Source organism: Chiloscyllium punctatum, chromosome 30 (assembly GCF_047496795.1).
Source record: "Chiloscyllium punctatum isolate Juve2018m chromosome 30, sChiPun1.3, whole genome shotgun sequence".
NCBI lineage: Eukaryota > Metazoa > Chordata > Chondrichthyes > Orectolobiformes > Hemiscylliidae > Chiloscyllium > Chiloscyllium punctatum.
The window spans coordinates 647,314-669,367 of record NC_092768.1 but is presented as its reverse complement, the minus strand read 5'-3'; the positions used below and the strand labels follow the sequence as shown (position 1 = coordinate 669,367).

Below are 22,054 nucleotides of genomic sequence, written 5' to 3'. Positions count from 1 at the left end.
AAAGCTTCCCTTTTTCAAGCTCGTCCCCTCAGGTTCTACTACCACCCATCAATCGCTTCCTCATCAGAGAGCAGTGCTCCCGGAGGACGGTGGGGTGACTTTACTGTACGCTGCATCAGATCTCTCAGCCATGCATTTAACATCGAAACGTAGAAATTAAGTGCAGGAGTAGGCCATTCAGCCCTTCAAGTCAGGCAGAATCCGAGGAGCAGGAAAATCAGGATGCTGCCTGACTTGCTTCGCGTTTCCAGCGCCACACTGATCGAGACTCTGATTTCCAGCAACTGCAGTCCTCACTTGTTCCATTCAGCCCTTCAAGACACCGCCACCGTTCAATGTGATCACGATTGAACATGTAATTTCAGTAAGCACTCCAGCTTCCTCTCCGTACCCCTGGATCCCTTTAGCTGCAAGGTCTACGTCCGGCTCCCTCTTGAGTGTATCTCACAAACCGGCATAGCCGCATCTTCCTGTGGGAGACAAGTCCACAGGTTCACCACTCTCTGAGAGAAAAATTCTTCCTGAATCGCTTGCCCTTCGTTCGGAGACTGTGACCCCTGGTTCTGGACGTCCCCAACATTGGGAACCGGTGAACTTTTGCTGGGATCCCTCAGTACCAAGCATGGATCTGCATGGGTTTCTCTTCAGAAGGGTCAGTGTGAATGGCCTGCTTCCACACTGTGTTGCTCCTATGATGCCAACAGTGTAGGTTGAGTACCTGCACGTGCTTTCTCAAGCTTGCCTCTGTGTTGACCTTCATGTTAACCCAGCCACTGGGCTTTGTGCTTCTATCGAGAAGAGCAGACGATGCCACTCAGATGACTTTGACTTTCCACTGTGGGTGTAGTACAGTCTGCCAGCAGCAGGGGATGGTGTTGCATCACCTTAATGGCAGGATCGGGTCCAAACTCTGAGGGGTCTGACCCCTTTTTGATTGGAGCGAGGGAGAGGGGAAAGCTCACTGTCATTTGTCGCTACCGGTTGCTTAAAGGTTTTAATTTGCACGCCGTTTGCGTGCGAGTTATATGCCCACTGACGGGACGAAGTGACAACAAAATCAGAGTGGGAAACAGAAATTGCTGGAGCAAGTCAGCATCTGGAGTGGGGGTGGGGGAAGGGGAAGAAAGCAGACAAGGTTTCTGGTCCGGTGAGCCTTCTTGAGGACGGCAGTTTTCATTTGTCGCCAAAAAATGAGGAAGTCTCAAATGATCATCTCCTTGGTAGATGAAAGGACAAGTTGGCCAGGGAGAGCAGAATGGAGAGTATCGTAGGTTTTGTTTGTTGACAAGAGCAGACCGCTCCGCCCTGGGAACGCATGGGAATTGAAATCGGCACTCCTGCATTGAGATATGGAGCTGGCCTCTCAAAATGCCGCAGACTCCCCGGCGGGGAATTGAACCCCGGTCTCCCGCGTGACAGGCGGGGATACTAACCACTATACTACCGAGGATTGGACGACAGCGCACTCTGTCGCATCCGTATTAGGTAGAATGTTCTTATGTGAAATTTGGATTTTGTTGTCAATTTGAGTTCTCCTTTAGATCATCTTCTACCTCTGTGGAGATGATTAAGAGAATAGTTATTGTTGTTTTCATGTTTTATTATTCGACTATCTTTCTTTCAAGTAATCCGCCGCTGCTGCTGCTGTAAAACAGCCTTTTCGTTGTGCCCTACCGTCTGCGTTAAACTTCGTCTGCTGCTGATCCACGCGCGCTCTCCCATTACCTGCTTCTAACAAACTGATTTGTGTACGACAGCACAAATCCAACAGCCTGGCTTCAATTCCCACTGCCAAATGGACTCAGCACGAAAGCTTCCCTTTTTCAAGCTCGTCCCCTCAGGTTCTACTACCACCCATCAATCGCTTCCTCATCAGAGAGCAGTGCTCCCGGAGGACGGTGGGGTGACTTTACTGTACGCTGCATCAGATCTCTCAGCCATGCATTTAACATCGAAACGTAGAAATTAAGTGCAGGAGTAGGCCATTCAGCCCTTCAAGTCAGGCAGAATCCGAGGAGCAGGAAAATCAGGATGCTGCCTGACTTGCTTCGCGTTTCCAGCGCCACACTGATCGAGACTCTGATTTCCAGCAACTGCAGTCCTCACTTGTTCCATTCAGCCCTTCAAGACACCGCCACCGTTCAATGTGATCACGATTGAACATGTAATTTCAGTAAGCACTCCAGCTTCCTCTCCGTACCCCTGGATCCCTTTAGCTGCAAGGTCTACGTCCGGCTCCCTCTTGAGTGTATCTCACAAACCGGCATAGCCGCATCTTCCTGTGGGAGACAAGTCCACAGGTTCACCACTCTCTGAGAGAAAAATTCTTCCTGAATCGCTTGCCCTTCGTTCGGAGACTGTCACCCCTGGTTCTGGACGTCCCCAACATTGGGAACCGGTGAACTTTTGCTGGGATCCCTCAGTACCAAGCCTGGATCTGCATGGGTTTCTCTTCAGAAGGGTCAGTGTGAATGGCCTGCTTCCACACTGTGGTGCTCCTATGATGCCAACAGTGTAGGTTGAGTACCTGCACGTGCTTTCTCAAGCTTGCCTCTGTGTTGACCTTCATGTTAACCCAGCCACTGGGCTTTGTCCTTCTATCGAGAAGAGCAGACGATGCCACTCAGATGACTTTGACTTTCCACTGTGGGTGTAGTACAGTCTGCCAGCAGCAGGGGATGGTGTTGCATCACCTTAATGGCAGGATCGGGTCCAAACTCTGAGGGGTCTGACCCCTTTTTGATTGGAGCGAGGGAGAGGGGAAAGCTCACTGTCATTTGTCGCTACCGGTTGCTTAAAGGTTTTAATTTGCACGCCGTTTGCGTGCGAGTTATATGCCCACTGACGGGACGAAGTGACAACAAAATCAGAGTGGGAAACAGAAATTGCTGGAGCAAGTCAGCATCTGGAGTGGGGGTGGGGGAAGGGGAAGAAAGCAGACAAGGTTTCTGGTCCGGTGAGCCTTCTTGAGGACGGCAGTTTTCATTTGTCGCCAAAAAATGAGGAAGTCTCAAATGATCATCTCCTTGGTAGATGAAAGGACAGTTGGCCAGGGAGAGCAGAATGGAGAGTATCGTAGGTTTTGTTTGTTGACAAGAGCAGACCGCTCCGCCCTGGGAACGCATGGGACTTGAAATCGGCACTCCTGCATTGAGATATGGAGCTGGCCTCTCAAAATGCCGCAGACTCCCCGGCGGGGAATTGAACCCCGGTCTCCCGCGTGACAGGCGGGGATACTAACCACTATACTACCGAGGATTGGACGACAGCGCACTCTGTCGCATCCGTATTAGGTAGAATGTTCTTATGTGAAATTTGGATTTTGTTGTCAATTTGAGTTCTCCTTTAGATCATCTTCTACCTCTGTGGAGATGATTAAGAGAATAGTTATTGTTGTTTTCATGTTTTATTATTCGACTATCTTTCTTTCAAGTAATCCGCCGCTGCTGCTGCTGCTGTAAAACAGCCTTTTCGTTGTGCCCTACCGTCTGCGTTAAACTTCGTCTGCTGCTGATCCACGCGCGCTCTCCCATTACCTGCTTCTAACAAACTGATTTGTGTACGACAGCACAAATCCAACAGCCTGGCTTCAATTCCCACTGCCAAATGGACTCAGCACGAAAGCTTCCCTTTTTCAAGCTCGTCCCCTCAGGTTCTACTACCACCCATCAATCGCTTCCTCATCAGAGAGCAGTGCTCCCGGAGGACGGTGGGGTGACTTTACTGTACGCTGCATCAGATCTCTCAGCCATGCATTTAACATCGAAACGTAGAAATTAAGTGCAGGAGTAGGCCATTCAGCCCTTCAAGTCAGGCAGAATCCGAGGAGCAGGAAAATCAGGATGCTGCCTGACTTGCTTCGCGTTTCCAGCGCCACACTGATCGAGACTCTGATTTCCAGCAACTGCAGTCCTCACTTGTTCCATTCAGCCCTTCAAGACACCGCCACCGTTCAATGTGATCACGATTGAACATGTAATTTCAGTAAGCACTCCAGCTTCCTCTCCGTACCCCTGGATCCCTTTAGCTGCAAGGTCTACGTCCGGCTCCCTCTTGAGTGTATCTCACAAACCGGCATAGCCGCATCTTCCTGTGGGAGACAAGTCCACAGGTTCACCACTCTCTGAGAGAAAAATTCTTCCTGAATCGCTTGCCCTTCGTTCGGAGACTGTCACCCCTGGTTCTGGACGTCCCCAACATTGGGAACCGGTGAACTTTTGCTGGGATCCCTCAGTACCAAGCATGGATCTGCATGGGTTTCTCTTCAGAAGGGTCAGTGTGAATGGCCTGCTTCCACACTGTGGTGCTCCTATGATGCCAACAGTGTAGGTTGAGTACCTGCACGTGCTTTCTCAAGCTTGCCTCTGTGTTGACCTTCATGTTAACCCAGCCACTGGGCTTTGTCCTTCTATCGAGAAGAGCAGACGATGCCACTCAGATGACTTTGACTTTCCACTGTGGGTGTAGTACAGTCTGCCAGCAGCAGGGGATGGTGTTGCATCACCTTAATGGCAGGATCGGGTCCAAACTCTGAGGGGTCTGACCCCTTTTTGATTGGAGCGAGGGAGAGGGGAAAGCTCACTGTCATTTGTCGCTACCGGTTGCTTAAAGGTTTTAATTTGCACGCCGTTTGCGTGCGAGTTATATGCCCACTGACGGGACGAAGTGACAACAAAATCAGAGTGGGAAACAGAAATTGCTGGAGCAAGTCAGCATCTGGAGTGGGGGTGGGGGAAGGGGAAGAAAGCAGACAAGGTTTCTGGTCCGGTGAGCCTTCTTGAGGACGGCAGTTTTCATTTGTCGCCAAAAAATGAGGAAGTCTCAAATGATCATCTCCTTGGTAGATGAAAGGACAAGTTGGCCAGGGAGAGCAGAATGGAGAGTATCGTAGGTTTTGTTTGTTGACAAGAGCAGACCGCTCCGCCCTGGGAACGCATGGGACTTGAAATCGGCACTCCTGCATTGAGATATGGAGCTGGCCTCTCAAAATGCCGCAGACTCCCCGGCGGGGAATTGAACCCCCGGTCTCCCGCGTGACAGGCGGGGATACTAACCACTATACTACCGAGGATTGGACGACAGCGCACTCTGTCGCATCCGTATTAGGTAGAATGTTCTTATGTGAAATTTGGATTTTGTTGTCAATTTGAGTTCTCCTTTAGATCATCTTCTACCTCTGTGGAGATGATTAAGAGAATAGTTATTGTTGTTTTCATGTTTTATTATTCGACTATCTTTCTTTCAAGTAATCCGCCGCTGCTGCTGCTGTAAAACAGCCTTTTCGTTGTGCCCTACCGTCTGCGTTAAACTTCGTCTGCTGCTGATCCACGCGCGCTCTCCCATTACCTGCTTCTAACAAACTGATTTGTGTACGACAGCACAAATCCAACAGCCTGGCTTCAATTCCCACTGCCAAATGGACTCAGCACGAAAGCTTCCCTTTTTCAAGCTCGTCCCCTCAGGTTCTACTACCACCCATCAATCGCTTCCTCATCAGAGAGCAGTGCTCCCGGAGGACGGTGGGGTGACTTTACTGTACGCTGCATCAGATCTCTCAGCCATGCATTTAACATCGAAACGTAGAAATTAAGTGCAGGAGTAGGCCATTCAGCCCTTCAAGTCAGGCAGAATCCGAGGAGCAGGAAAATCAGGATGCTGCCTGACTTGCTTCGCGTTTCCAGCGCCACACTGATCGAGACTCTGATTTCCAGCAACTGCAGTCCTCACTTGTTCCATTCAGCCCTTCAAGACACCGCCACCGTTCAATGTGATCACGATTGAACATGTAATTTCAGTAAGCACTCCAGCTTCCTCTCCGTACCCCTGGATCCCTTTAGCTGCAAGGTCTACGTCCGGCTCCCTCTTGAGTGTATCTCACAAACCGGCATAGCCGCATCTTCCTGTGGGAGACAAGTCCACAGGTTCACCACTCTCTGAGAGAAAAATTCTTCCTGAATCGCTTGCCCTTCGTTCGGAGACTGTCACCCCTGGTTCTGGACGTCCCCAACATTGGGAACCGGTGAACTTTTGCTGGGATCCCTCAGTACCAAGCATGGATCTGCATGGGTTTCTCTTCAGAAGGGTCAGTGTGAATGGCCTGCTTCCACACTGTGGTGCTCCTATGATGCCAACAGTGTAGGTTGAGTACCTGCACGTGCTTTCTCAAGCTTGCCTCTGTGTTGACCTTCATGTTAACCCAGCCACTGGGCTTTGTCCTTCTATCGAGAAGAGCAGACGATGCCACTCAGATGACTTTGACTTTCCACTGTGGGTGTAGTACAGTCTGCCAGCAGCAGGGGATGGTGTTGCATCACCTTAATGGCAGGATCGGGTCCAAACTCTGAGGGGTCTGACCCCTTTTTGATTGGAGCGAGGGAGAGGGGAAAGCTCACTGTCATTTGTCGCTACCGGTTGCTTAAAGGTTTTAATTTGCACGCCGTTTGCGTGCGAGTTATATGCCCACTGACGGGACGAAGTGACAACAAAATCAGAGTGGGAAACAGAAATTGCTGGAGCAAGTCAGCATCTGGAGTGGGGGTGGGGGAAGGGGAAGAAAGCAGACAAGGTTTCTGGTCCGGTGAGCCTTCTTGAGGACGGCAGTTTTCATTTGTCGCCAAAAAATGAGGAAGTCTCAAATGATCATCTCCTTGGTAGATGAAAGGACAGTTGGCCAGGGAGAGCAGAATGGAGAGTATCGTAGGTTTTGTTTGTTGACAAGAGCAGACCGCTCCGCCCTGGGAACGCATGGGACTTGAAATCGGCACTCCTGCATTGAGATATGGAGCTGGCCTCTCAAAATGCCGCAGACTCCCCGGCGGGGAATTGAACCCCGGTCTCCCGCGTGACAGGCGGGGATACTAACCACTATACTACCGAGGATTGGACGACAGCGCACTCTGTCGCATCCGTATTAGGTAGAATGTTCTTATGTGAAATTTGGATTTTGTTGTCAATTTGAGTTCTCCTTTAGATCATCTTCTACCTCTGTGGAGATGATTAAGAGAATAGTTATTGTTGTTTTCATGTTTTATTATTCGACTATCTTTCTTTCAAGTAATCCGCCGCTGCTGCTGCTGCTGTAAAACAGCCTTTTCGTTGTGCCCTACCGTCTGCGTTAAACTTCGTCTGCTGCTGATCCACGCGCGCTCTCCCATTACCTGCTTCTAACAAACTGATTTGTGTACGACAGCACAAATCCAACAGCCTGGCTTCAATTCCCACTGCCAAATGGACTCAGCACGAAAGCTTCCCTTTTTCAAGCTCGTCCCCTCAGGTTCTACTACCACCCATCAATCGCTTCCTCATCAGAGAGCAGTGCTCCCGGAGGACGGTGGGGTGACTTTACTGTACGCTGCATCAGATCTCTCAGCCATGCATTTAACATCGAAACGTAGAAATTAAGTGCAGGAGTAGGCCATTCAGCCCTTCAAGTCAGGCAGAATCCGAGGAGCAGGAAAATCAGGATGCTGCCTGACTTGCTTCGCGTTTCCAGCGCCACACTGATCGAGACTCTGATTTCCAGCAACTGCAGTCCTCACTTGTTCCATTCAGCCCTTCAAGACACCGCCACCGTTCAATGTGATCACGATTGAACATGTAATTTCAGTAAGCACTCCAGCTTCCTCTCCGTACCCCTGGATCCCTTTAGCTGCAAGGTCTACGTCCGGCTCCCTCTTGAGTGTATCTCACAAACCGGCATAGCCGCATCTTCCTGTGGGAGACAAGTCCACAGGTTCACCACTCTCTGAGAGAAAAATTCTTCCTGAATCGCTTGCCCTTCGTTCGGAGACTGTCACCCCTGGTTCTGGACGTCCCCAACATTGGGAACCGGTGAACTTTTGCTGGGATCCCTCAGTACCAAGCATGGATCTGCATGGGTTTCTCTTCAGAAGGGTCAGTGTGAATGGCCTGCTTCCACACTGTGGTGCTCCTATGATGCCAACAGTGTAGGTTGAGTACCTGCACGTGCTTTCTCAAGCTTGCCTCTGTGTTGACCTTCATGTTAACCCAGCCACTGGGCTTTGTCCTTCTATCGAGAAGAGCAGACGATGCCACTCAGATGACTTTGACTTTCCACTGTGGGTGTAGTACAGTCTGCCAGCAGCAGGGGATGGTGTTGCATCACCTTAATGGCAGGATCGGGTCCAAACTCTGAGGGGTCTGACCCCTTTTTGATTGGAGCGAGGGAGAGGGGAAAGCTCACTGTCATTTGTCGCTACCGGTTGCTTAAAGGTTTTAATTTGCACGCCGTTTGCGTGCGAGTTATATGCCCACTGACGGGACGAAGTGACAACAAAATCAGAGTGGGAAACAAAAATTGCTGGAGCAAGTCAGCATCTGGAGTGGGGGTGGGGGAAGGGGAAGAAAGCAGACAAGGTTTCTGGTCCGGTGAGCCTTCTTGAGGACGGCAGTTTTCATTTGTCGCCAAAAAATGAGGAAGTCTCAAATGATCATCTCCTTGGTAGATGAAAGGACAAGTTGGCCAGGGAGAGCAGAATGGAGAGTATCGTAGGTTTTGTTTGTTGACAAGAGCAGACCGCTCCGCCCTGGGAACGCATGGGACTTGAAATCGGCACTCCTGCATTGAGATATGGAGCTGGCCTCTCAAAATGCCGCAGACTCCCCGGCGGGGAATTGAACCCCCGGTCTCCCGCGTGACAGGCGGGGATACTAACCACTATACTACCGAGGATTGGACGACAGCGCACTCTGTCGCATCCGTATTAGGTAGAATGTTCTTATGTGAAATTTGGATTTTGTTGTCAATTTGAGTTCTCCTTTAGATCATCTTCTACCTCTGTGGAGATGATTAAGAGAATAGTTATTGTTGTTTTCATGTTTTATTATTCGACTATCTTTCTTTCAAGTAATCCGCCGCTGCTGCTGCTGTAAAACAGCCTTTTCGTTGTGCCCTACCGTCTGCGTTAAACTTCGTCTGCTGCTGATCCACGCGCGCTCTCCCATTACCTGCTTCTAACAAACTGATTTGTGTACGACAGCACAAATCCAACAGCCTGGCTTCAATTCCCACTGCCAAATGGACTCAGCACGAAAGCTTCCCTTTTTCAAGCTCGTCCCCTCAGGTTCTACTACCACCCATCAATCGCTTCCTCATCAGGGAGCAGTGCTCCCGGAGGACGGTGGGGTGACTTTACTGTACGCTGCATCAGATCTCTCAGCCATGCATTTAACATCGAAACGTAGAAATTAAGTGCAGGAGTAGGCCATTCAGCCCTTCAAGTCAGGCAGAATCCGAGGAGCAGGAAAATCAGGATGCTGCCTGACTTGCTTCGCGTTTCCAGCGCCACACTGATCGAGACTCTGATTTCCAGCAACTGCAGTCCTCACTTGTTCCATTCAGCCCTTCAAGACACTGCCACCGTTCAATGTGATCACGATTGAACATGTAATTTCAGTAAGCACTCCAGCTTCCTCTCCGTACCCCTGGATCCCTTTAGCTGCAAGGTCTACGTCCGGCTCCCTCTTGAGTGTATCTCACAAACCGGCATAGCCGCATCTTCCTGTGGGAGACAAGTCCACAGGTTCACCACTCTCTGAGAGAAAAATTCTTCCTGAATCGCTTGCCCTTCGTTCGGAGACTGTCACCCCTGGTTCTGGACGTCCCCAACATTGGGAACCGGTGAACTTTTGCTGGGATCCCTCAGTACCAAGCATGGATCTGCATGGGTTTCTCTTCAGAAGGGTCAGTGTGAATGGCCTGCTTCCACACTGTGGTGCTCCTATGATGCCAACAGTGTAGGTTGAGTACCTGCACGTGCTTTCTCAAGCTTGCCTCTGTGTTGACCTTCATGTTAACCCAGCCACTGGGCTTTGTCCTTCTATCGAGAAGAGCAGACGATGCCACTCAGATGACTTTGACTTTCCACTGTGGGTGTAGTACAGTCTGCCAGCAGCAGGGGATGGTGTTGCATCACCTTGATGGCAGGATCGGGTCCAAACTCTGAGGGGTCTGACCCCTTTTTGATTGGAGCGAGGGAGAGGGGAAAGCTCACTGTCATTTGTCGCTACCGGTTGCTTAAAGGTTTTAATTTGCACGCCGTTTGCGTGCGAGTTATATGCCCACTGACGGGACGAAGTGACAACAAAATCAGAGTGGGAAACAGAAATTGCTGGAGCAAGTCAGCATCTGGAGTGGGGGTGGGGGAAGGGGAAGAAAGCAGACAAGGTTTCTGGTCCGGTGAGCCTTCTTGAGGACGGCAGTTTTCATTTGTCGCCAAAAAATGAGGAAGTCTCAAATGATCATCTCCTTGGTAGATGAAAGGACAGTTGGCCAGGGAGAGCAGAATGGAGAGTATCGTAGGTTTTGTTTGTTGACAAGAGCAGACCGCTCGGCCCTGGGAACGCATGGGAATTGAAATCGGCACTCCTGCATTGAGATATGGAGCTGGCCTCGCAAAATGCCGCAGACTCCCCGGCGGGGAATTGAACCCCGGTCTCCCGCGTGACAGGCGGGGATACTAACCACTATACTACCGAGGATTGGACGACAGCGCGCTCTGTCGCATCCGTATTAGGTAGAATGTTCTTATGTGAAATTTGGATTTTGTTGTCAATTTGAGTTCTCCTTTAGATCATCTTCTACCTCTGTGGAGATGATTAAGAGAATAGTTATTGTTGTTTTCATGTTTTATTATTCGACTATCTTTCTTTCAAGTAATCCGCCGCCGCTGCTGCTGCTGCTGTAAAACAGCCTTTTCGTTGTGCCCTACCGTCTGCGTTAAACTTCGTCTGCTGCTGATCCACGCGCGCTCTCCCATTACCTGCTTCTAACAAACTGATTTGTGTACGACAGCACAAATCCAACAGCCTGGCTTCAATTCCCACTGCCAAATGGACTCAGCACGAAAGCTTCCCTTTTTCAAGCTCGTCCCCTCAGGTTCTACTACCACCCATCAATCGCTTCCTCATCAGAGAGCAGTGCTCCCGGAGGACGGTGGGGTGACTTTACTGTACGCTGCATCAGATCTCTCAGCCATGCATTTAACATCGAAACGTAGAAATTAAGTGCAGGAGTAGGCCATTCAGCCCTTCAAGTCAGGCAGAATCCGAGGAGCAGGAAAATCAGGATGCTGCCTGACTTGCTTCGCGTTTCCAGCGCCACACTGATCGAGACTCTGATTTCCAGCAACTGCAGTCCTCACTTGTTCCATTCAGCCCTTCAAGACACCGCCACCGTTCAATGTGATCACGATTGAACATGTAATTTCAGTAAGCACTCCAGCTTCCTCTCCGTACCCCTGGATCCCTTTAGCTGCAAGGTCTACGTCCGGCTCCCTCTTGAGTGTATCTCACAAACCGGCATAGCCGCATCTTCCTGTGGGAGACAAGTCCACAGGTTCACCACTCTCTGAGAGAAAAATTCTTCCTGAATCGCTTGCCCTTCGTTCGGAGACTGTCACCCCTGGTTCTGGACGTCCCCAACATTGGGAACCGGTGAACTTTTGCTGGGATCCCTCAGTACCAAGCATGGATCTGCATGGGTTTCTCTTCAGAAGGGTCAGTGTGAATGGCCTGCTTCCACACTGTGGTGCTCCTATGATGCCAACAGTGTAGGTTGAGTACCTGCACGTGCTTTCTCAAGCTTGCCTCTGTGTTGACCTTCATGTTAACCCAGCCACTGGGCTTTGTCCTTCTATCGAGAAGAGCAGACGATGCCACTCAGATGACTTTGACTTTCCACTGTGGGTGTAGTACAGTCTGCCAGCAGCAGGGGATGGTGTTGCATCACCTTAATGGCAGGATCGGGTCCAAACTCTGAGGGGTCTGACCCCTTTTTGATTGGAGCGAGGGAGAGGGGAAAGCTCACTGTCATTTGTCGCTACCGGTTGCTTAAAGGTTTTAATTTGCACGCCGTTTGCGTGCGAGTTATATGCCCACTGACGGGACGAAGTGACAACAAAATCAGAGTGGGAAACAGAAATTGCTGGAGCAAGTCAGCATCTGGAGTGGGGGTGGGGGAAGGGGAAGAAAGCAGACAAGGTTTCTGGTCCGGTGAGCCTTCTTGAGGACGGCAGTTTTCATTTGTCGCCAAAAAATGAGGAAGTCTCAAATGATCATCTCCTTGGTAGATGAAAGGACAAGTTGGCCAGGGAGAGCAGAATGGAGAGTATCGTAGGTTTTGTTTGTTGACAAGAGCAGACCGCTCCGCCCTGGGAACGCATGGGACTTGAAATCGGCACTCCTGCATTGAGATATGGAGCTGGCCTCTCAAAATGCCGCAGACTCCCCGGCGGGGAATTGAACCCCGGTCTCCCGCGTGACAGGCGGGGATACTAACCACTATACTACCGAGGATTGGACGACAGCGCACTCTGTCGCATCCGTATTAGGTAGAATGTTCTTATGTGAAATTTGGATTTTGTTGTCAATTTGAGTTCTCCTTTAGATCATCTTCTACCTCTGTGGAGATGATTAAGAGAATAGTTATTGTTGTTTTCATGTTTTATTATTCGACTATCTTTCTTTCAAGTAATCCGCCGCTGCTGCTGCTGCTGCTGCTGTAAAACAGCCTTTTCGTTGTGCCCTACCGTCTGCGTTAAACTTCGTCTGCTGCTGATCCACGCGCGCTCTCCCATGACCTGCTTCTAACAAACTGATTTGTGTACGACAGCACAAATCCAACAGCCTGGCTTCAATTCCCACTGCCAAATGGACTCAGCACGAAAGCTTCCCTTTTTCAAGCTCGTCCCCTCAGGTTCTACTACCACCCATCAATCGCTTCCTCATCAGAGAGCAGTGCTCCCGGAGGACGGTGGGGTGACTTTACTGTACGCTGCATCAGATCTCTCAGCCATGCATTTAACATCGAAACGTAGAAATTAAGTGCAGGAGTAGGCCATTCAGCCCTTCAAGTCAGGCAGAATCCGAGGAGCAGGAAAATCAGGATGCTGCCTGACTTGCTTCGCGTTTCCAGCGCCACACTGATCGAGACTCTGATTTCCAGCAACTGCAGTCCTCACTTGTTCCATTCAGCCCTTCAAGACACCGCCACCGTTCAATGTGATCACGATTGAACATGTAATTTCAGTAAGCACTCCAGCTTCCTCTCCGTACCCCTGGATCCCTTTAGCTGCAAGGTCTACGTCCGGCTCCCTCTTGAGTGTATCTCACAAACCGGCATAGCCGCATCTTCCTGTGGGAGACAAGTCCACAGGTTCACCACTCTCTGAGAGAAAAATTCTTCCTGAATCGCTTGCCCTTCGTTCGGAGACTGTCACCCCTGGTTCTGGACGTCCCCAACATTGGGAACCGGTGAACTTTTGCTGGGATCCCTCAGTACCAAGCATGGATCTGCATGGGTTTCTCTTCAGAAGGGTCAGTGTGAATGGCCTGCTTCCACACTGTGGTGCTCCTATGATGCCAACAGTGTAGGTTGAGTACCTGCACGTGCTTTCTCAAGCTTGCCTCTGTGTTGACCTTCATGTTAACCCAGCCACTGGGCTTTGTCCTTCTATCGAGAAGAGCAGACGATGCCACTCAGATGACTTTGACTTTCCACTGTGGGTGTAGTACAGTCTGCCAGCAGCAGGGGATGGTGTTGCATCACCTTGATGGCAGGATCGGGTCCAAACTCTGAGGGGTCTGACCCCTTTTTGATTGGAGCGAGGGAGAGGGGAAAGCTCACTGTCATTTGTCGCTACCGGTTGCTTAAAGGTTTTAATTTGCACGCCGTTTGCGTGCGAGTTATATGCCCACTGACGGGACGAAGTGACAACAAAATCAGAGTGGGAAACAGAAATTGCTGGAGCAAGTCAGCATCTGGAGTGGGGGTGGGGGAAGGGGAAGAAAGCAGACAAGGTTTCTGGTCCGGTGAGCCTTCTTGAGGACGGCAGTTTTCATTTGTCGCCAAAAAATGAGGAAGTCTCAAATGATCATCTCCTTGGTAGATGAAAGGACAAGTTGGCCAGGGAGAGCAGAATGGAGAGTATCGTAGGTTTTGTTTGTTGACAAGAGCAGACCGCTCGGCCCTGGGAACGCATGGGAATTGAAATCGGCACTCCTGCATTGAGATATGGAGCTGGCCTCTCAAAATGCCGCAGACTCCCCGGCGGGGAATTGAACCCCGGTCTCCCGCGTGACAGGCGGGGATACTAACCACTATACTACCGAGGATTGGACGACAGCGCACTCTGTCGCATCCGTATTAGGTAGAATGTTCTTATGTGAAATTTGGATTTTGTTGTCAATTTGAGTTCTCCTTTAGATCATCTTCTACCTCTGTGGAGATGATTAAGAGAATAGTTATTGTTGTTTTCATGTTTTATTATTCGACTATCTTTCTTTCAAGTAATCCGCCGCTGCTGCTGCTGCTGCTGTAAAACAGCCTTTTCGTTGTGCCCTACCGTCTGCGTTAAACTTCGTCTGCTGCTGATCCACGCGCGCTCTCCCATTACCTGCTTCTAACAAACTGATTTGTGTACGACAGCACAAATCCAACAGCCTGGCTTCAATTCCCACTGCCAAATGGACTCAGCACGAAAGCTTCCCTTTTTCAAGCTCGTCCCCTCAGGTTCTACTACCACCCATCAATCGCTTCCTCATCAGAGAGCAGTGCTCCCGGAGGACGGTGGGGTGACTTTACTGTACGCTGCATCAGATCTCTCAGCCATGCATTTAACATCGAAACGTAGAAATTAAGTGCAGGAGTAGGCCATTCAGCCCTTCAAGTCAGGCAGAATCCGAGGAGCAGGAAAATCAGGATGCTGCCTGACTTGCTTCGCGTTTCCAGCGCCACACTGATCGAGACTCTGATTTCCAGCAACTGCAGTCCTCACTTGTTCCATTCAGCCCTTCAAGACACCGCCACCGTTCAATGTGATCACGATTGAACATGTAATTTCAGTAAGCACTCCAGCTTCCTCTCCGTACCCCTGGATCCCTTTAGCTGCAAGGTCTACGTCCGGCTCCCTCTTGAGTGTATCTCACAAACCGGCATAGCCGCATCTTCCTGTGGGAGACAAGTCCACAGGTTCACCACTCTCTGAGAGAAAAATTCTTCCTGAATCGCTTGCCCTTCGTTCGGAGACTGTCACCCCTGGTTCTGGACGTCCCCAACATTGGGAACCGGTGAACTTTTGCTGGGATCCCTCAGTACCAAGCATGGATCTGCATGGGTTTCTCTTCAGAAGGGTCAGTGTGAATGGCCTGCTTCCACACTGTGGTGCTCCTATGATGCCAACAGTGTAGGTTGAGTACCTGCACGTGCTTTCTCAAGCTTGCCTCTGTGTTGACCTTCATGTTAACCCAGCCACTGGGCTTTGTCCTTCTATCGAGAAGAGCAGACGATGCCACTCAGATGACTTTGACTTTCCACTGTGGGTGTAGTACAGTCTGCCAGCAGCAGGGGATGGTGTTGCATCACCTTGATGGCAGGATCGGGTCCAAACTCTGAGGGGTCTGACCCCTTTTTGATTGGAGCGAGGGAGAGGGGAAAGCTCACTGTCATTTGTCGCTACCGGTTGCTTAAAGGTTTTAATTTGCACGCCGTTTGCGTGCGAGTTATATGCCCACTGACGGGACGAAGTGACAACAAAATCAGAGTGGGAAACAGAAATTGCTGGAGCAAGTCAGCATCTGGAGTGGGGGTGGGGGAAGGGGAAGAAAGCAGACAAGGTTTCTGGTCCGGTGAGCCTTCTTGAGGACGGCAGTTTTCATTTGTCGCCAAAAAATGAGGAAGTCTCAAATGATCATCTCCTTGGTAGATGAAAGGACAAGTTGGCCAGGGAGAGCAGAATGGAGAGTATCGTAGGTTTTGTTTGTTGACAAGAGCAGACCGCTCGGCCCTGGGAACGCATGGGAATTGAAATCGGCACTCCTGCATTGAGATATGGAGCTGGCCTCTCAAAATGCCGCAGACTCCCCGGCGGGGAATTGAACCCCGGTCTCCCGCGTGACAGGCGGGGATACTAACCACTATACTACCGAGGATTGGACGACAGCGCGCTCTGTCGCATCCGTATTAGGTAGAATGTTCTTATGTGAAATTTGGATTTTGTTGTCAATTTGAGTTCTCCTTTAGATCATCTTCTACCTCTGTGGAGATGATTAAGAGAATAGTTATTGTTGTTTTCATGTTTTATTATTCGACTATCTTTCTTTCAAGTAATCCGCCGCCGCTGCTGCTGCTGCTGCTGCTGTAAAACAGCCTTTTCGTTGTGCCCTACCGTCTGCGTTAAACTTCGTCTGCTGCTGATCCACGCGCGCTCTCCCATTACCTGCTTCTAACAAACTGATTTGTGTACGACAGCACAAATCCAACAGCCTGGCTTCAATTCCCACTGCCAAATGGACTCAGCACGAAAGCTTCCCTTTTTCAAGCTCGTCCCCTCAGGTTCTACTACCACCCATCAATCGCTTCCTCATCAGAGAGCAGTGCTCCCGGAGGACGGTGGGGTGACTTTACTGTACGCTGCATCAGATCTCTCAGCCATGCATTTAACATCGAAACGTAGAAATTAAGTGCAGGAGTAGGCCATTCAGCCCTTCAAGTCAGGCAGAATCCGAGGAGCAGGAAAATCAGGATGCTGCCTGACTTGCTTCGCGTTTCCAGCGCCACACTGATCGAGACTCTGATTTCCAGCAACTGCAGTCCTCACTTGTTCCATTCAGCCCTTCAAGACACCGCCACCGTTCAATGTGATCACGATTGAACATGTAATTTCAGTAAGCACTCCAGCTTCCTCTCCGTACCCCTGGATCCCTTTAGCTGCAAGGTCTACGTCCGGCTCCCTCTTGAGTGTATCTCACAAACCGGCATAGCCGCATCTTCCTGTGGGAGACAAGTCCACAGGTTCACCACTCTCTGAGAGAAAAATTCTTCCTGAATCGCTTGCCCTTCGTTCGGAGACTGTCACCCCTGGTTCTGGACGTCCCCAACATTGGGAACCGGTGAACTTTTGCTGGGATCCCTCAGTACCAAGCATGGATCTGCATGGGTTTCTCTTCAGAAGGGTCAGTGTGAATGGCCTGCTTCCACACTGTGGTGCTCCTATGATGCCAACAGTGTAGGTTGAGTACCTGCACGTGCTTTCTCAAGCTTGCCTCTGTGTTGACCTTCATGTTAACCCAGCCACTGAGCTTTGTCCTTCTATCGAGAAGAGCAGACGATGCCACTCAGATGACTTTGACTTTCCACTGTGGGTGTAGTACAGTCTGCCAGCAGCAGGGGATGGTGTTGCATCACCTTAATGGCAGGATCGGGTCCAAACTCTGAGGGGTCTGACCCCTTTTTGATTGGAGCGAGGGAGAGGGGAAAGCTCACTGTCATTTGTCGCTACCGGTTGCTTAAAGGTTTTAATTTGCACGCCGTTTGCGTGCGAGTTATATGCCCACTGACGGGACGAAGTGACAACAAAATCAGAGTGGGAAACAGAAATTGCTGGAGCAAGTCAGCATCTGGAGTGGGGGTGGGGGAAGGGGAAGAAAGCAGACAAGGTTTCTGGTCCGGTGAGCCTTCTTGAGGACGGCAGTTTTCATTTGTCGCCAAAAAATGAGGAAGTCTCAAATGATCATCTCCTTGGTAGATGAAAGGACAAGTTGGCCAGGGAGAGCAGAATGGAGAGTATCGTAGGTTTTGTTTGTTGACAAGAGCAGACCGCTCCGCCCTGGGAACGCATGGGACTTGAAATCGGCACTCCTGCATTGAGATATGGAGCTGGCCTCTCAAAATGCCGCAGACTCCCCGGCGGGGAATTGAACCCCGGTCTCCCGCGTGACAGGCGGGGATACTAACCACTATACTACCGAGGATTGGACGACAGCGCACTCTGTCGCATCCGTATTAGGTAGAATGTTCTTATGTGAAATTTGGATTTTGTTGTCAATTTGAGTTCTCCTTTAGATCATCTTCTACCTCTGTGGAGATGATTAAGAGAATAGTTATTGTTGTTTTCATGTTTTATTATTCGACTATCTTTCTTTCAAGTAATCCGCCGCTGCTGCTGCTGCTGCTGTAAAACAGCCTTTTCGTTGTGCCCTACCGTCTGCGTTAAACTTCGTCTGCTGCTGATCCACGCGCGCTCTCCCATTACCTGCTTCTAACAAACTGATTTGTGTACGACAGCACAAATCCAACAGCCTGGCTTCAATTCCCACTGCCAAATGGACTCAGCACGAAAGCTTCCCTTTTTCAAGCTCGTCCCCTCAGGTTCTACTACCACCCATCAATCGCTTCCTCATCAGAGAGCAGTGCTCCCGGAGGACGGTGGGGTGACTTTACTGTACGCTGCATCAGATCTCTCAGCCATGCATTTAACATCGAAACGTAGAAATTAAGTGCAGGAGTAGGCCATTCAGCCCTTCAAGTCAGGCAGAATCCGAGGAGCAGGAAAATCAGGATGCTGCCTGACTTGCTTCGCGTTTCCAGCGCCACACTGATCGAGACTCTGATTTCCAGCAACTGCAGTCCTCACTTGTTCCATTCAGCCCTTCAAGACACCGCCACCGTTCAATGTGATCACGATTGAACATGTAATTTCAGTAAGCACTCCAGCTTCCTCTCCGTACCCCTGGATCCCTTTAGCTGCAAGGTCTACGTCCGGCTCCCTCTTGAGTGTATCTCACAAACCGGCATAGCCGCATCTTCCTGTGGGAGACAAGTCCACAGGTTCACCACTCTCTGAGAGAAAAATTCTTCCTGAATCGCTTGCCCTTCGTTCGGAGACTGTCACCCCTGGTTCTGGACGTCCCCAACATTGGGAACCGGTGAACTTTTGCTGGGATCCCTCAGTACCAAGCATGGATCTGCATGGGTTTCTCTTCAGAAGGGTCAGTGTGAATGGCCTGCTTCCACACTGTGGTGCTCCTATGATGCCAACAGTGTAGGTTGAGTACCTGCACGTGCTTTCTCAAGCTTGCCTCTGTGTTGACCTTCATGTTAACCCAGCCACTGGGCTTTGTCCTTCTATCGAGAAGAGCAGACGATGCCACTCAGATGACTTTGACTTTCCACTGTGGGTGTAGTACAGTCTGCCAGCAGCAGGGGATGGTGTTGCATCACCTTAATGGCAGGATCGGGTCCAAACTCTGAGGGGTCTGACCCCTTTTTGATTGGAGCGAGGGAGAGGGGAAAGCTCACTGTCATTTGTCGCTACCGGTTGCTTAAAGGTTTTAATTTGCACGCCGTTTGCGTGCGAGTTATATGCCCACTGACGGGACGAAGTGACAACAAAATCAGAGTGGGAAACAGAAATTGCTGGAGCAAGTCAGCATCTGGAGTGGGGGTGGGGGAAGGGGAAGAAAGCAGACAAGGTTTCTGGTCCGGTGAGCCTTCTTGAGGACGGCAGTTTTCATTTGTCGCCAAAAAATGAGGAAGTCTCAAATGATCAAGTCTCAAATGATCATCTCCTTGGTAGATGAAAGGACAAGTTGGCCAGGGAGAGCAGAATGGAGAGTATCGTAGGTTTTGTTTGTTGACAAGAGCAGACCGCTCCGCCCTGGGAACGCATGGGACTTGAAATCGGCACTCCTGCATTGAGATATGGAGCTGGCCTCTCAAAATGCCGCAGACTCCCCGGCGGGGAATTGAACCCCGGTCTCCCGCGTGACAGGCGGGGATACTAACCACTATACTACCGAGGATTGGACGACAGCGCACTCTGTCGCATCCATATTAGGTAGAATGTTCTTATGTGAAATTTGGATTTTGTTGTCAATTTGAGTTCTCCTTTAGATCATCTTCTACCTCTGTGGAGATGATTAAGAGAATAGTTATTGTTGTTTTCATGTTTTATTATTCGACTATCTTTCTTTCAAGTAATCCGCCGCTGCTGCTGCTGCTGCTGTAAAACAGCCTTTTCGTTGTGCCCTACCGTCTGCGTTAAACTTCGTCTGCTGCTGATCCACGCGCGCTCTCCCATGACCTGCTTCTAACAAACTGATTTGTGTACGACAGCACAAATCCAACAGCCTGGCTTCAATTCCCACTGCCAAATGGACTCAGCACGAAAGCTTCCCTTTTTCAAGCTCGTCCCCTCAGGTTCTACTACCACCCATCAATCGCTTCCTCATCAGAGAGCAGTGCTCCCGGAGGACGGTGGGGTGACTTTACTGTACGCTGCATCAGATCTCTCAGCCATGCATTTAACATCGAAACGTAGAAATTAAGTGCAGGAGTAGGCCATTCAGCCCTTCAAGTCAGGCAGAATCCGAGGAGCAGGAAAATCAGGATGCTGCCTGACTTGCTTCGCGTTTCCAGCGCCACACTGATCGAGACTCTGATTTCCAGCAACTGCAGTCCTCACTTGTTCCATTCAGCCCTTCAAGACACCGCCACCGTTCAATGTGATCACGATTGAACATGTAATTTCAGTAAGCACTCCAGCTTCCTCTCCGTACCCCTGGATCCCTTTAGCTGCAAGGTCTACGTCCGGCTCCCTCTTGAGTGTATCTCACAAACCGGCATAGCCGCATCTTCCTGTGGGAGACAAGTCCACAGGTTCACCACTCTCTGAGAGAAAAATTCTTCCTGAATCGCTTGCCCTTCGTTCGGAGACTGTCACCCCTGGTTCTGGACGTCCCCAACATTGGGAACCGGTGAACTTTTGCTGGGATCCCTCAGTACCAAGCATGGATCTGCATGGGTTTCTCTTCAGAAGGGTCAGTGTGAATGGCCTGCTTCCACACTGTGGTGCTCCTATGATGCCAACAGTGTAGGTTGAGTACCTGCACGTGCTTTCTCAAGCTTGCCTCTGTGTTGACCTTCATGTTAACCCAGCCACTGGGCTTTGTCCTTCTATCGAGAAGAGCAGACGATGCCACTCAGATGACTTTGACTTTCCACTGTGGGTGTAGTACAGTCTGCCAGCAGCAGGGGATGGTGTTGCATCACCTTAATGGCAGGATCGGGTCCAAACTCTGAGGGGTCTGACCCCTTTTTGATTGGAGCGAGGGAGAGGGGAAAGCTCACTGTCATTTGTCGCTACCGGTTGCTTAAAGGTTTTAATTTGCACGCCGTTTGCGTGCGAGTTATATGCCCACTGACGGGACGAAGTGACAACAAAATCAGAGTGGGAAACAGAAATTGCTGGAGCAAGTCAGCATCTGGAGTGGGGGTGGGGGAAGGGGAAGAAAGCAGACAAGGTTTCTGGTCCGGTGAGCCTTCTTGAGGACGGCAGTTTTCATTTGTCGCCAAAAAAGGAGGAAGTCTCAAATGATCATCTCCTTGGTAGATGAAAGGACAAGTTGGCCAGGGAGAGCAGAATGGAGAGTATCGTAGGTTTTGTTTGTTGACAAGAGCAGACCGCTCGGCCCTGGGAACGCATGGGACTTGAAATCGGCACTCCTGCATTGAGATATGGAGCTGGCCTCTCAAAATGCCGCAGACTCCCCGGCGGGGAATTGAACCCCGGTCTCCCGCGTGACAGGCGGGGATACTAACCACTATACTACCGAGGATTGGACGACAGCGCACTCTGTCGCATCCGTATTAGGTAGAATGTTCTTATGTGAAATTTGGATTTTGTTGTCAATTTGAGTTCTCCTTTAGATCATCTTCTACCTCTGTGGAGATGATTAAGAGAATAGTTATTGTTGTTTTCATGTTTTATTATTCGACTATCTTTCTTTCAAGTAATCCGCCGCTGCTGCTGCTGCTGCTGCTGTAAAACAGCCTTTTCGTTGTGCCCTACCGTCTGCGTTAAACTTCGTCTGCTGCTGATCCACGCGCGCTCTCCCATTACCTGCTTCTAACAAACTGATTTGTGTACGACAGCACAAATCCAACAGCCTGGCTTCAATTCCCACTGCCAAATGGACTCAGCACGAAAGCTTCCCTTTTTCAAGCTCGTCCCCTCAGGTTCTACTACCACCCATCAATCGCTTCCTCATCAGAGAGCAGTGCTCCCGGAGGACGGTGGGGTGACTTTACTGTACGCTGCATCAGATCTCTCAGCCATGCATTTAACATCGAAACGTAGAAATTAAGTGCAGGAGTAGGCCATTCAGCCCTTCAAGTCAGGCAGAATCCGAGGAGCAGGAAAATCAGGATGCTGCCTGACTTGCTTCGCGTTTCCAGCGCCACACTGATCGAGACTCT

The 22,054-nt window shown here is 50.2% G+C and overlaps 12 non-coding genes across 12 annotated transcripts; all 12 read right to left on the bottom strand.

Annotated features, from left to right (window-relative positions):
* Positions 1-1,378: 1,378 nt before the first annotated feature.
* Positions 1,379-1,450, bottom strand: trnad-guc (transfer RNA aspartic acid (anticodon GUC)). The gene has a single exon. It is a non-coding gene; the product is annotated as a tRNA-Asp (tRNA).
* Positions 1,451-3,186: 1,736 nt separating this feature from the next.
* Positions 3,187-3,258, bottom strand: trnad-guc (transfer RNA aspartic acid (anticodon GUC)). Its single transcript has one exon. It is a non-coding gene; the product is annotated as a tRNA-Asp (tRNA).
* A 1,740-nt stretch (positions 3,259-4,998) lies between these two features.
* trnad-guc (transfer RNA aspartic acid (anticodon GUC)) lies at positions 4,999-5,071 on the bottom strand. The gene has a single exon. It is a non-coding gene; the product is annotated as a tRNA-Asp (tRNA).
* A 1,736-nt stretch (positions 5,072-6,807) lies between these two features.
* Positions 6,808-6,879, bottom strand: trnad-guc (transfer RNA aspartic acid (anticodon GUC)). The gene has a single exon. It is a non-coding gene; the product is annotated as a tRNA-Asp (tRNA).
* Positions 6,880-8,619: 1,740 nt separating this feature from the next.
* trnad-guc (transfer RNA aspartic acid (anticodon GUC)) lies at positions 8,620-8,692 on the bottom strand. The gene has a single exon. It is a non-coding gene; the product is annotated as a tRNA-Asp (tRNA).
* Positions 8,693-10,428: 1,736 nt separating this feature from the next.
* On the bottom strand, positions 10,429-10,500 carry trnad-guc (transfer RNA aspartic acid (anticodon GUC)). The gene has a single exon. It is a non-coding gene; the product is annotated as a tRNA-Asp (tRNA).
* A 1,743-nt stretch (positions 10,501-12,243) lies between these two features.
* trnad-guc (transfer RNA aspartic acid (anticodon GUC)) lies at positions 12,244-12,315 on the bottom strand. Its single transcript has one exon. It is a non-coding gene; the product is annotated as a tRNA-Asp (tRNA).
* A 1,746-nt stretch (positions 12,316-14,061) lies between these two features.
* Positions 14,062-14,133, bottom strand: trnad-guc (transfer RNA aspartic acid (anticodon GUC)). The gene has a single exon. It is a non-coding gene; the product is annotated as a tRNA-Asp (tRNA).
* A 1,743-nt stretch (positions 14,134-15,876) lies between these two features.
* trnad-guc (transfer RNA aspartic acid (anticodon GUC)) lies at positions 15,877-15,948 on the bottom strand. The gene has a single exon. It is a non-coding gene; the product is annotated as a tRNA-Asp (tRNA).
* A 1,749-nt stretch (positions 15,949-17,697) lies between these two features.
* trnad-guc (transfer RNA aspartic acid (anticodon GUC)) lies at positions 17,698-17,769 on the bottom strand. Its single transcript has one exon. It is a non-coding gene; the product is annotated as a tRNA-Asp (tRNA).
* Positions 17,770-19,527: 1,758 nt separating this feature from the next.
* On the bottom strand, positions 19,528-19,599 carry trnad-guc (transfer RNA aspartic acid (anticodon GUC)). The gene has a single exon. It is a non-coding gene; the product is annotated as a tRNA-Asp (tRNA).
* Positions 19,600-21,342: 1,743 nt separating this feature from the next.
* trnad-guc (transfer RNA aspartic acid (anticodon GUC)) lies at positions 21,343-21,414 on the bottom strand. Its single transcript has one exon. It is a non-coding gene; the product is annotated as a tRNA-Asp (tRNA).
* Between the last annotated feature and the right edge of the window lie 640 nt (positions 21,415-22,054).